Genomic DNA, 11,232 nt, shown 5'->3' with positions numbered 1-11,232 from the left:
TCAGAGGACATTTGTTCTGGGTGACATTCTGGTTCTGAGACCTGCCCAAGGTTTTCTTCAAACAGGGGTGAAATGTCAAGTAACCCATCAGTTATTTTTGATTGAGAGCACGTCACAACACATGAGGGAAACATTTCAGGGAAGAACCGAACATAGTCTTGGTCTGGGATTGGTTGTACTACGACTTCTGGAGCGGGAGTAACCAGCCCTCCAGCGATGTCATTTCCAAGAAGTAAATCTACCCCGGAAATAGGTAACGTGTCACTCACGGCAATACTAAATCTACCCTTAGCTAGACCACAATCCAACATGACCTCCTGTAGTGGGAATGATGCGTTCTCAGAGCTTAAACCTTTTAACAGGACTGAAACACCAGAGTAACTGTCTTTGCTAAAAGGCAGCACTCTTTTCAAAACCAATGAGTTGGAAGCACCAGATTCTTGTAGTATTTTAACTGGAACCGTAGAAGTAGAAGGCTGCTGTTCCTTCAAATACAAATGGTGTGAAGCATTTGTAATAGTTCTGACCCTCAGGTTGGAGGTTATGAGGATTCAATAAAAACCCTACCTCCCTGGGAGGAGACTCTTGCCTTTCATTTTTGCGCTTTAAGATCAAGCAGTCTTTAGCAATATGTCCCAGTTGATGACAATAGAATCACCGGGGTAAACTCTTTATTGCTTGTTTTTCTTGCGCTCTGAGTTTATTATCTGTTGGACGCTTAAACTTGGTTTCATTATTCAAATGGTGGGTTAATGCAAACTCATCTGCTGATAAAGCAGCTGCAGACAAAGTGGACACCTTTTGTTCATTGAGATACAACACAAGTTTTTCAGGAAGACATTTTTGAATTCCTCTAAGAGGAGTAACTCTTTTAACTCAGAAGGAAGAAGCTTAAGCAGACATCAACCATTTATCAAACAACCCATTTTTCTCTCTGGCAATTTGCTCTTACTGTAAGTACTTGTAAGAGCAACAATGAAAAAACACAACATAAACACACCAACAAAACCATACACAACGGTTAGAAACACACTAGTACACCCAAAAGACAAAATATCAGCTGGACTTAAATGTGGAGTCATTTACGAAATCCCATGCAAACTCTGCAATAAAACATACATAGGAGAAACCGGACGCCAACTCAACACACGAACAATAGAACACAGAAAGGACTGCGAGAAAGAAACAAGTCGAAAACACACAAGAGCAGCAAAAGAAGAAGCAGAAAGCACCATAAAGAAGTCAGCCGTAACAGATCACTGCATGAGAGAAAACCATATAATGGACTGGGACAACACAAGAATCATAAACACCGAACAACAAAAATACAAAAGATGGATAATAGAAGCAATCGAGATAAGGAGACGTGGATGTGGGACCATGAACAGGGACGATGGAGTTTACTCGTTGGACCGCACATGGGACTGCATCGTCGGAGAGGGGAGAGCGGGCAGCGGATAAAGGAGAAGGAAGTGTTATGACCCCTGCGTTCCTGGGTTCCGATTTTAAGCCACCGCACCATGGACAGCTCCTCGCCCTGGTCCCGCTGGTACAAGATCAGCACCATGGAGAGAGGCACGCTGAGACGCACCCTTCCCGCCGGCCCGCTGACACCAGCTGTGGACAATCAGCGCTCATCAGGACTTCCTACAAAAGACGAGCAGCGGTTCACAGAGAGGATGATCGACGGAGACGTAAAATGATCCAGATAGGACACACACAGATGAAACCAGACGGATGAACGGATCCAAACGGAGGAGCTGAGAGAAAGACACACGGAGCTGACACCCGGAGAACAGACACGGAGACACACACACGAAGGACGAGATCTGAGAAGAAGAGCTAAGACACAGAACGAAAAGGACGGAGATCGAGCAGACCGAAAAAGACGGAAAGGAAGAAGAGCCGGCAGAGATATAACAGAGATCGAGCACACGAGAGGAGCAGCAGATGAACGAGAGCGCCGAGCAGAATAAAGAAGCGGTGTTCCGGAAGAGAGTTACATCTGGAAAATCGTGGAGACGAGGTTCATACACCGTCCATGGATTACACCAACCAAGAAAAGACAGACAACATGGGGATCTATTCTGGAGGAGAACCATCCACTTCCAGAGAGAGAGAGAGAATGGGAGAGCGTGGCACGCCGGCCACGTCAGGAGCAGCACAGGACCAGAAGGAGAACTCATACCCAAAAGGAGGTTATTATTCGAGCGTGGGGCTTTGCCCTTATTTTCAGTTATAACTTTAAGAGACTAGTTTAACCAGACCTCTGGCTTTATTATTTCAAAGGACCAGTTTTTACTTGCCAGAGACATTTTTAGTTTAATAAACTCCTTTTTGACTTTTAGTTGTCCTCGTGTTTGCTCCCACCACACTTGTGTTGCCCCTCCTGGTAATCCTAGGCCTGGAGGGGTGTAACAGAAGTGACGCCACCATCAGCGTCAGCCTGAGGAAGTTTGTAGCCGCAAATGAAACGTAGCGGGAAAACGGGTAACAAAAACTGTTCTGTGTTTTAAAAAAGAACTACAGCATAGAATTGGAAATACGACACAGCAAGAACACACCTAAGATGTTCACTGAAATGTACCTAAAACAAGCATAGAAACTCACCAGTTGATGATTATGTAAATAGAACACAGTTGTGCACTTTCTCTGACTGTTTATGCAGCAGAACAACTTGTGATTTTAAGTGTAGAAAAATGACAAAAGTCCAAACTGAATGTCAAACACATAAGATAAGCCTTCCCATTTCCAGCTTATTACCATGTTTCATTTCACACAAGTTTTCTGGTACTGTGTATGACATTCTGCCTGTCCTGTCAAACATTTATTCCCCATATTTTTAGGCCTTGCTCATGAGTGATTAAAATTTGTCCCATTTTTCAAACCACCAGTAAGTATTTTATAAACTGACCAATTGCAGTGAGGAAAGCTGTGCTCGAAGGCTGGTTATCCGTGTGTGTGTGTGTGTGTGTGTGTGTGTGTGTGTGTGTGTGTGTGTGTGTGTGTGTGTGCTGCTTAAGAGTAGTTGCCTACAGTGTTTAGGACCAAGATAAGAGGAGAAAATGGAAGGACAGATCACTAGAACAGAAAAGCTGAGTGTGTGCATGTAAAGTAAAAGATAAGAGTCACTGAGAAAAATGAGTAAGATAGGAGCAGGACAAAGTTGTTTCTCAAGTACAAGATAGTAAAATGGAATGTGGAGTTTTGGCAGTTTAACAAGAATGTGTCCTAAAATTTTAGGAAAATTTCTGTCTGATGTAATGAGTTAATTTACATGTTATTCAATGACCCATAAGAAATGAGATTCCATAATGAATGTGGAATCAACCTCATGGATCTGTGGGTACTTTTTGACCAGAAGATTGGAACTTTTTATTGCAGGGCTTATGTAACAACTTCGTATTAACTCAGAGACAACAGAATAGAGAGTCAAGTTTTAAAAGTTTAAAGATTTATTACTAAACAAATTAAAACTAGACTAACTTAAACACTAAAGGTATGGTGTTACTAAGGTGAAATGAGACGGAGAATGGTGTAGCGTGGAATGTTGTTCCGAACCAGCAAATCCGAAGAAACGATGAGTTCTGGTGGGAGTGAAGGTGATGTCTGCGCTAAGCTTTGCTTAGGAGATTCATAAACACATTCGACGCCATTCTGTCGGTCTACGTACCCTTGTGGAAGTCCCCATCTAGATCAGGAGGTGTAGGTGTCCAGCTTGGACCCTTCTGGAGCCGAAGCTTGTAGAACAGCAGCGGCAGCCGACCAGTCCAGTCTTTGAGATACTTCCGGGTCACAGCAGTTTATCAGCATCTAACAAGACCCAAAACGGGGTTGTGATGGTTCAGCTGTTATTCTGAAAGGAACTGTTGCAGCAGGTGGAATGGCAGCAGGTTTTCCAGCTTGTCGTTGGTTCTTTCGGCTGAAAAGGAAAGTTACGGATTGGCCACTCCGTCAACTTCTCTTGAACGCTTTGAACTGGCGTTAAAGATGACGTGGGCATAGTTTTATACTTCGGATGTTTTGGTTTATGGTTGAATGAAAAGGTGACAGATTTACCAAGCACCACCAAAACCACGCCTCCGTCAGATCTGGCAGATTCTGATTGGATCAGTAAAAGCAATGTGTCATGTCTTAACGCTAAGTGAGATCAGTCCCTAGTGGAAACATTTAAAGTTATATTATTTATTATATTCTATAGGATTATAATAAGGTAATTAATATTTTCATTTCACAGATTGGTCACATCTTTTTATTGACTAACACTTTGTTTAGCTTTATTAAAAAGAGAGTCCTTTTCTTTTCTCTTGAGCTGGAAAGGAAGCAGTTTAGAGCAAATGCAAGAGACCTTGAGGCAATATCTCATGCAGATTAGTTCTGTGTCAGAGGAAAATGACTTTTAGGTGGAAAACAGTCATTTCATTCCGTTACACTGATTTTAGGATTTTTGTCAACAATGGTGTTCTCCACGATCATCTTGCATTTAGCCCACTCTGACCGAAATCATGAAGAATGATTCAGCATGACACCAATATACCTTGACCTTGTTGTAGACCTCTAATGTTTTTAGAAGTAGCTCTGGGCTCTACAGCAATCTGCTTATTCAATTGTCATCAATTTCCTCTTGTTGCCACATTCAGGGAGATTAGCAGTCCTGTAGCTGTTAAATTTTTGAATGAATTAATCTGTATTCACAGTAACATCAGACTGCTATGAGGCGATTTTCTAATCCATGACTCTAACTTGCTGGTAAATAATTGTCTTTTTAATCTCCTGAGACAACTCTCCTCCAACGTATTGTTTTTTGCAGAAAAACTGTATAAATGAGTGACCCCCGTCTCTTGTCCGGCTGTAACATAATCAGAACTGATGTCTGAATGCCAAAAACAAGCCTCAGATTGTTACTCTCACTGGGGGACCATTATATAAATGATACATAGCTTTCACTTGTATAGCACCTTTATAATAAATGCATTCATTTGTTTTTAATTCCAATGGACACAGAGATGAATATGAAAGAGAAGGAGGGGGGGGGGGGGGTCAGAAAAATAAACAATATTGGACGTACAAGAATCTGTTTCTAGACCTACAGAAGGAGAGAGAACCAGGATCACAGCACCACACGACATAAGGATATATAAAACATCAGTTCGCTGCCGAAAACCTCACAGTAATAATTAATTCATGGTGCAATTAGTGCCAACCACAGCCCAAAGTAAGGTGTCAAAAACACCTGAGTTCATACTTGAGAGAGCACCATGTGTGTGTACCAAGCCCCCACAATGCGGCTCTAAAATTGGTCTCAACCCGGAAGTACCAAAAATTGCAGTTCCACCCTCATCCACTAGGGGCTGGTGTCAGAAACAAGCAAATCCTCATTGACTCCCATGCTAAAAATACCAATTTCACAGCAGAAATAAACATGTTTACAGCCTGGTACCAGAACATGTTTTTTGTTTAAATTATCTAGTTTACACTCATGACAACTCTGAGGGGGGTGAATTTTTTTCTCACTCTTCTGTTTAAGTGTATTAAAAGCATAAAATTCTGTATAATTAATGAGCATCGGACACACGTGACCGCAGAGCTAGCTCCGTGGAAAGGCCTCATAGAGCCTCGGTCTAGCCTGGAAACTGTTCCGGGATTTTGAGTCTCTGTGTTTGTGTATTCTTTTTTTGGATATTATTTGTGCAATTTTTGGACAAAATGACTTGCTGTGGCATTAATTGCACTAATAGAGCGTCCAAGGAGTCTCCACTTCATTTTTTTTGGTAAGTAAAATTATATTTATGTATTTTAGGTCACTGCCGAGCTGAGCTTAGATTTTAACATGTACTGTTTAACCATGAAATTTAAATGTAATAGGGTAAAACCCAGTGGATTTAACATAATGCTGCACTTTAGAAAATGGGCTGGGTCTCCCTGCAGCTCGGCGCATCTCCAGCGGTCAATGGGCAATCAGGCGGGGTACACCCTGGACAGGGAGCCAGTCCATCGCAGGGCAACACAGAGACACACAGGACAAACAACCATGCACACACACACTCACACCTAAGGACAATTTAGACAGACCAATCAACCTAACAGTCATGTTTTTGGACTGTGGGAGGAAGCCGGAGCACCTGGAGAGAACCCACGCATGCAGAGGGAGAACATGCAAGCTCCAAGCAGAAAGATCCCAGGCCGGGAAGCGAACCCAGGACCTTCTTGCTACAAGGCAACAGCTCTAACCACTGCGCCACTGTGCAGCCCCTGAAAATATATCTGCCTAATACTACTCAAGGTGCTGAAGTTATCTAAGAACTACAACAGCCTTCACAAGGTGCTGAAGCAATATCTCAGTTCAGCTATGACAAAAAGCAGACTTGTTTTAAATATCCTCACTCTAAATGCAAGAGCTTTAAAACCAAATGCTACATGCATGCAGATTTACATGCTGAAATTTCATCCCAGTCATATCATGTTCAGTTCCACCATGTTGGCTGTAAAAAGCAAAAATAAATGAATAACTAAATAAATAAAAGAGCATGCACTATAAAATCAAATGCATGTGTGTAAAAATAAATCCTCTGAAATATGCATGAAATGCCAACATGCAGTGTGTGGATGCTGCTCGGCATAAGGGCAGTGTGTCAGGTGGAAGTATTAGTTCAGTGAACTCAGGCAGAGTTTTAATGAATGTTGAATGAATTTAAACCATTTTTATTTCTGAAACTAATTATCTTGATGTTTTGCAACAACTTTTTTTTATAGTTTGTTGCCTTTCAGCTTGTAATAAGTAAGATAAAACCAATCCACTGTGCAGGTCTTTTCCAGGTCATTTCTGCACGGCCAGTTTTGATATCAGGTGACTTTTTTTAAGTCCTCTGGATGTCCAGTTTTGTCCAGAATCAGCCCATATGGGGAGGCCCTGGAGACGTCCAAACTTTCTTAGATAAAAGACGTCTTCTGGCATCACAGTCTGCACTTCAGTGGACCGAAACTCGACGTGTAGAAATGATCTACAGATGTTGCTGCGACGTGTCTTTGAGCAGTGAGAAACAATTTTTTAAATATTATTTCTTGCAGCTGTTTTTGACGTGCCCATGACGTCCAAAAAAGTTAGCCTATCCAAGGTCCAAATGTCTCATGTTAAATTGATATCCAAGTGGGGTCATATATACATGTCCAAATAATATCCCTCGTTTGCATGGCCAACAGAAGTTTAGAATTGGTCTAGACTGATCAGTGGTGGGCAGTCAGGTCCAGCAAAGCCTTCTCTGCTGGCCTAAACTTACTCAAAAATGTAAATGTATTTTTTTTCCTATGGTAAATATTTAAAAAATATATATGCTCACTGGTCTGTTTTCTTTATATCCTATTATACCCACTTGGTTGCGCTGCTTCCAGTGTTGAAATACCAAGGCTGGGTGTTATCCAATCAGATTTCAGCTAGATTGTGTTTTCAGGCAGATTAAGTCTGCCGTAGACCTTCAGAATCAATCGAGAAGCCCATTGTCCGCTGTAAGTGAACAGAGACGATCCAGTTGCGATAGCCAATCAGCTCACGAGTCAGCGTGGCCCAGGCCAGCTAGCTGGCTTCACGCAAAAGTTGACATGAACGCATCCTGTGATTGGATAAGCAGTAGTTTGAACTTTTCTAGCGGAATTAAGCAAAATATCAAAACTAAACACGGAGATTTGCATCTATAGGCAGCTATCGGTTTATTTTTGAACACATGATGGCTGAAAGATGAGAAGGGACAGACTTGGTAGCAGATTTACTTGCCACACCATTTTCAAGACAGACCTTTTGGGAAAAAATGGATATTGTGAGAACAGGTCGTCCGACTCCAATACTAGCTGGCTTGTCCCAGCAGGGGAAAGGATTTGTTCGTCATTTTCAGGCAAGCAACTATGAACGATACCCATGACTAACAGCTTCAGAGAACCGCTGCAGGTTATTCTGCTGGGAATGCCTGTTGCTCGCATCAGATCGATTTGGTATTTGGAGTTTTACTGGATTTGCCAATTTAAGTTGTTTCACCAAGGCACCAAAGAGACACCAAAGCACGGCTGGGCACTTACAAGCTACGGTGCTTTTAAAAACCTTTGGGGACACCCGAGTGGATCTGCAGCTCAGCGAACAGGCGCGCAGGGACACGGAGCTCCACAACGAAAAGGTGAAGAAGAATAGGGAGATATTGAAAAGGCTGATGGATTGTGTCATAATTTTGGGAAAACAGGAACTTTCATTTAGGGGACATGATAGAAACCCCCCAGTCATTAAATAGAGGTAATTATGTGGAGCTTCAATCTTTTCTTGCTGAACATGACGCCAACTTGCACTTGACCACCAACAGGGTCTTTACTGGGACATCAGGCAGAATACAGAACGACCTCATTTGTGCTATTGCTGAAGTGATGGGAGATGAGATCAGAATGGAGATCAGAAGAGCCCCTTTTGTCACCGTCATGGTTGATGAAACCAAAGACGTGGGTAACATGGCACAGCTGGCACTCGTCCTGCGCTATGTGACAGCCACAGGTGTCAAGGAGCGTTTTGTCAAATTTGTGGATGTAACTAGTGGCGGGCGAGCAGATGACCTTGCTGCACTTATTTTCCGTATTCTTGAGGAAGATGAATGCTGTTTGGAGAAAGTTGTTGCACAGTGTTACGATGGTGCAGCGGTGATGGCATCTGGACTAAATGGGGTGCAGGCTAAAATTAAGGAAAAGGCACCTATGGCCTTATTCATTCACTTTTATGCACATCGTCTTAATTTAGTGCTGACTCAAGGGGCTTCAAAGCTTATAGAGTACAAGTTTTTTTTTGCCAGTCTGAATGGCCTCGCTGCGTTTTTCTCCAGATCCCCGAAGCGCACACAGTTGCTGGATGATGTGTGCAAACTGCGTCTTCCTCGTGTTGCGCCAACACGGTGGCAATATTCATCAAGATTGGTGAATGCAGTCTTTGAGAAGAGAGTTGCTCTAAAGGAGTTGTTTGGTCACATATTGGACCACCACGACGAGTATGATGAGGACACCGTGCTTTCTGCGGATGGATTTAACGCACGGCTGGAGGATTTAGAGTTTTGTTTTTTGCTCAACACATTCAACGGGCTTTTTGAGTATGCTGATGTGCTTTTTGGAATACTGCAGACCAAATCATTGGATGTACAATTCTGCATGGCCAGGCTGAACGAGTTCTGTGACAAAGTTGAGCAAGAGAGGGGCAATTTCAGTGAAATAAATGAAAAAGCAACGCATCCGCAGAGGCCAAAGCACGGCGCAAGGCGATCTCCGTGCACACTACCAAAAACTCCACAACAGCATTCTGGGCAACATTCTTTCCCAGACAAGGACTCGATTTCAGAACCGTGAAATGTTGATGTTTCTCTCCCTTCTTGACCCCCAGCACTTTCAGACATAAAGAAAAAAAAATCCCGACAGCAGCCTTCTCCAGCTTAAAGCTTGCTTTATGCTTGACACATTCACTTTCCGCTTGGTGATGTGGCTCACGGAGGGAACGAGCTTCACAACTCGCAGCGTTTATGGTTCATGCGGCTCGTCTCTGCGGTGAGCCAATATTCTCCCAAACTGTAGGGGGCAGCATGGAGCTCTCCAGCATGCATCCAACACTACACCATAGTAGAAGTAAAAATTACTGTTTACAACATGGCATTTCAGCATTTTTTAACAGCGTCCTCGTCTTTTCCGACAGTGCGAGCTATTTCTCTCCAAGAATTATTAACAACATGTTGATCACGGTGATCTCTGAGAGCTGAATCATACAAATGTCTGTATTTACGAACCTCTGCCATACTAGTTCTTGCCCGTCCGCCATGTTTTTCCGCGTCCAACCGTCCGCGTGGTTAGAAAATTTCCTAGGTGCGCATTGCGGAAATTTTGGGCCGTGCGGAGGCGCGGTGGAGGGGCGTGGTTGTTAAAATGACGCAAAATAACGCAACTTTTCCGCGCGGAGGTGTGCGGACCTCGCGGACGCGTCAAGCATAAACCAACCTTAACACAGAGCCACGGACCGCCGTTTCATCTTCCCCGATTTAAAACGGAACTGACTGTAATGTATGCTATGGCTGATTTTGAAGGAAAAAGTCCCGCTGATCTACACGATTTTCTTCTCAGCAAAGACCTGAGTGAGAATGTGGGACAACTTTACTTACTGGCCTGTTTGGCTGTGACTATCCCGGTGTCCACTTCCTCTGTTGAGCGCTCATTCTCAGCATTAAAGCGCGTAAAAACGTACCCCAGAAACACGGCCGGACAGACACGGCTTTCAGCACTAGCCTCCATGTCCATAGAAAAGGATCTACTCATGGACCTGAAGTGCACACAGATAAACTGTACAGAGCCATTGAGGTTTTCCTGAGGAAAGAAAGGAGGATGGATTTTATTTTCAAATGAGCAGGAGAGGAGGAGATCCATGTTGGACATTTATGTTGGTGAGTAGAAACATTTTATTAGTATGTTTTAATGTTTTGTCATTTTATTTTGTTAATAATCAATAAATGGTAATGAAATAAAATGGCTAAATGAAATTATTCTGTTTCTGTGCAATTAATATTGTGTACAACGTGGTGTGTGCAGCTGCGCCAACATTGTTTCGCGGTGCCATTTTCTCCAAAACAAATGCAAATAATGTGTTTGCTTTACTTATTTGTTTTATTGTCTCATCTCTTAAACCTGTCTTTCATTTTTGAGATTTGACAGTATCCGTGGTCTTAGTTTCCTACTCTCAACTGGGAATGCGAGTTTGATTTTAATGGCTCCGGAAATTACGTGTCTTGACCAGCCACTGGTGTGTGTGTGTGTGTGTGTGTGTGTGGTTTCTCCAGCTGTGATGTCATATTGATGGTAGTTTAAGGTGTATTAATTTAGATTGGACTGAATAGGAAATCACCGAAGGCACAGGGGTGGAATGCACCGCCCGCCACTGAGACTGATGGATAAAATATAGACTTGATCTGCACATCCATGCAGTGTTGATTGTTTGGTGGCAATGCCAGCTTACGTCACGCATGAAATTATATTTTGACACACTCACCCCTCCCCTGGGGTACCTTCCCTAAAATGATGAAACACTGTTTGATGTCATATATGATGTTGTTCCTCTCCACTGCCAGGATTAACCCTTCACATGGCACTCACTGATGTAGTTTAATAATAATAATAATAATAATAATAATAATAATAATAATAATAATAATAATAATAATCTCAGGGTGTTATTGT

This window comes from Nothobranchius furzeri, chromosome 16 (genome assembly GCF_043380555.1).
Source record: "Nothobranchius furzeri strain GRZ-AD chromosome 16, NfurGRZ-RIMD1, whole genome shotgun sequence".
In the NCBI taxonomy this organism is placed as follows: domain Eukaryota; kingdom Metazoa; phylum Chordata; class Actinopteri; order Cyprinodontiformes; family Nothobranchiidae; genus Nothobranchius; species Nothobranchius furzeri.
This window is presented reverse-complemented; position numbering follows the sequence as displayed.